The 3,848-nt window shown below is 29.3% G+C and overlaps 1 long non-coding RNA gene across 1 annotated transcript; it reads left to right on the top strand.

The window, feature by feature from the left end:
* Positions 1-1,850: 1,850 nt before the first annotated feature.
* On the top strand, positions 1,851-2,854 carry LOC107890275 (uncharacterized). Its single transcript, XR_001681902.2, has 2 exons — positions 1,851-2,025; positions 2,368-2,854. It is a non-coding gene; the product is annotated as an uncharacterized lncRNA (long non-coding RNA).
* Positions 2,855-3,848: the final 994 nt, after the last annotated feature.

The following is a 3,848-nucleotide window of genomic DNA, read 5'->3' as shown; positions in this document are numbered from 1 at the left end:
ATTGATTATCAAGTGTCTTTAATGTCGGAAATTTAAAAAATTTAAGATATAGTCCTCTTTAAAATACTTTGATTTTGAAAATTGGGGGTTCACTCGTATCAAAGTATTGACACTAAGTTAGCCTTTTTGGAAATCCTTATCTCGAAACAACAAAACGCCATATCCAATAAGTTAGGACATATTGCTTTGAAATTCCAAGACAGTGGCTTGCATTTAAAAAACCTTTAAAAACTTAGAAGGGTACTTGATTATTCGAACTCAACGAGAAAAGTCGTAACCCAATAAGTTAGGGCACTACTTTTCTTGAAATTCCTAAACACCAAGCATTGCCTTTTTACCTTTTTTGAAAACTTTGGAATTTTGTTTTTAATTAATGCATGAGAAATCACATTATCATTATGGAATAGAATATTGCAATTAAAAATGAACAAAACATGCATTTAAACGATACAGTGGCAATAATACAAAAATCGTATACTAGATACATACATATAAAAATAATACACATAGCAAATGCATACAAAGATATACATAGTATATATTGAAAATGAATAAACAAAACATACAAACATTCAAAGTAATAATCAAAAACAATGCATAGTATACAACAAAGTAATACAATATCAATGTACATGTTCATAAAATGTAATATCAAATAATAAATATAAAATGACATTTAGCACAAGATATATGCAATATAAAAATAAAATGAAATGAGCAATTGTTAACAAAATATACATATAACGCAAATAAAATATGATATTTAATAATAATTTTAAAATAGTATTTAATATACAATATATATATATTAACAAAATATTTATAAAAGAATAATAATTATATATATAATATATATTGGTTTAAAAGCATGTAAAAGAACTTATAAAACAACACATAATATAAAAAAATATTATTTAAAATAAAATAATACATAATAAATAATTAATTAATAATTTAATATGAGTATAATATGAGTTAAAAATATAATTTAATTTACAAATTTTAAAATTATGAATAATATAATGAATAATATAAACATAAATAATATAATAGATAATATATATGATATACATAACATATATAAAAAAAGAAAAATAATAAGTAATATAGAATAAAAATAAAAATATAATAAATGTTATATAATAAAATATAATTTAAATATATAGGAAATAAGAAATATAATACAGATAATATAAAATAATGAAAGTATATATGTAAAAACAATATATATAAATAATTTATAAATATATATAATACAAGTAAAAATATAATAATAATAATAAAATAATGATGCAAAATAATAATAATTTGTGAAAAATAATAGATAATAAATAATATTAATATATATAATAAAATAATCTTACAATATATAATATAAAAGTAAGGTTAAAAAAAACAAATTACAATATATGAAATATATATATAATAATAAAAATAAATATATAGGGCTAAATTTAAAGCTCAGCAAAATTACTAGGCGAATTCAAAAGAAGTAGAACTGAATTTAGGTCCTAATTAAAACGCGCGCAAAACAAAAGGGACTCATTGGGCAAATTTCCCTATTCCCAAAATGACTGCGTTTTAAACTTGGACTTAAAGCAGCTACTTCAGGGATTAAATCACAACTGAGACAAAATATTAGGGTTAAATCATAAATAAAATAAAACTTAATTGTAAACACAAAAAAGGATAGAAGGATCAATTGGGTAATTAACCCAATCCTCAAAAAACACACAGATCCTCCCCAGGTAATCGGGTCAACGCGCGGATCCTGGGGCCATGAAACGATGTTGCTTTGTCAAGGCTATATAAGCCAACTTCTCAGCCTTAAACTCATTTGAAACCCGATTTAAAAAACCTAAAATTTTCTCTGAAAGAGAGAGAGAGAGGAGAGAAGCTCCAGGCTCTGGCCTCCATAGGCCTCGCCCCGATCGTCGGCCTCACGCGCCCACACGCTGCCTTAAGGACCACCGCGCACGGTGGCTAGGGTTCGAAAAAATCTTCTTTTCCTTCGCCAATCATCAGGTAACCTCCCTTTTCTTTTATCTTCTTTTATTATTACTCAAATCCGTGTATTCAGGTCAGAAATCCAATAGGTGAATAAAAAAATAAAAGAATGATTTGATTACCGTAAGAAATCAAAAAGGAACTGTTTTCTATTTCTTCTGCTTTAAATGGATACAACTTCTAGTAAATCTTTATCTCTGTATTTTTGTTTTCTGTTCTATTGTGTATAAAAATCCCCCTTGTTTATAGATTTGAAGAAATATTTATAGCCTTAGGCTGTTATGTTTTAGGAAAGAAATCAAAGATTTCTTTCCATATTTTGCCTTGATTTTCTGTCTTTGTTTTCTCTTTTGTTCGCAGGTAATCCACGAGAATCTCGCTCGATCACTGATGTCTGCGCGCTAATGGAGCCAACGCCGGATTCTGGCCGTGTCTTGTGCGTCGATGGTGGCGTGACATATGATGGCAGAGTCGAGAAGTCACGGCGTGCTTGGTGGTGACGATTGAGATGAAAGGCCACGCCATTTGAAGTGTCCGAAGCTTCTAGAAACTCCTTGCGGCGCGAGGAGAGGGCTAGGGTTTCTAACTCTAGTAGAATGCTTCTAAATTTTGGGCCTCTGAGAGTTTGGGTCTGTTTTAGGTTTGGGCTTTGGGTGTATTTGGGTTAAGGTTATAATTGTAATGGGTCCAGGGTGTAAATGGGTTAAGGTTGTAAGTGGGTCCACTGGGTAGCTTTAGGCCTGCTGGGTAGTATCCGGGTAAATGGGTCTGAGATGTTTGATTTTGGGCCCATTGTTTGGGCTTTGTAACATGGACTTGGACTGTTTAATAAATGTATATTTATTTATTTATCCCTTTTAATTCTGTTTTTAGCCCGGTTAAATTTGGGCTATTACACTAAAAATATTAAAATAAATATTTCTAAACAAATTGAAAATAAATTTTAAGAAATATGTATACTTAAATAACACTAAGATAGATGCAACTTAACAAGTAAATGCCTCTAAAATAATAACAAAATTAACAATAAAACAAGTGTTATACAATATTTAAACAATAACAACAAAATAATAGTAACATGATAGTGAAATAGTAGCAAAATAGGGAAAAACAACAAAAAAATAACATTAAAACAACAAAAAATAGTAGATTTTTTTATCCTTTTGTGAATCGACCGGGCCGATCCCAGACCAAAAATGCCTTACCCGACGTGGCCTTATTTTTTTGTTTAAGCTCATTTTTCAGGCTTATATTTTTGCTCAAACCCTCTCACTTTTCGAACGGGTCATTGCAAATATATCTATATAATGTGGTGGCAGGTATCAAAATTCAAATATTAAGATTCATACTTTAGTGTTTCCAATCGCTTGATGCTTTGTCCCCAGATTATTCGCGCACAAAATTTGTTTTATGAAATGCCTAAAAAGATTTGGCATTCTAAAAATAAATAAATATCACGAAAAAGGTTATAAATGCTGGCAATTCTCCTAATGGTGATTATTGTGTTCTTCAATAATTTACCGCTATCATTGGATCCATGTTAACTTTTTAATGTGTGTAAATATTTTGGTAAAATTCTATATATGTTCATCCTGCAAAAAAAGATCTACGACATGAAGGCTTTTTTGCTTGAGAGATGGGATCAATCAAAAATTGAGGTAAGACATTTTATTAGTGTATGGGAAATAACCATAAAATAGGTGCTAATATCACCAAATATAATCCCAGAACATGTTACTAGAGAAGAAGTACAAAGGAATTGAGTGGTAGAAAAATTAAAATTTTAAGGTTGCTAAAAATATGGAGGTGTGGGTCGTTGGTACGAGATGAATGGCGGTGAT

This window comes from Gossypium hirsutum, chromosome A09, assembly GCF_007990345.1.
Source record: "Gossypium hirsutum isolate 1008001.06 chromosome A09, Gossypium_hirsutum_v2.1, whole genome shotgun sequence".
Classification (NCBI taxonomy): Eukaryota; Viridiplantae; Streptophyta; class Magnoliopsida; order Malvales; family Malvaceae; genus Gossypium; species Gossypium hirsutum.
This window is presented reverse-complemented; position numbering and strand designations above follow the sequence as displayed.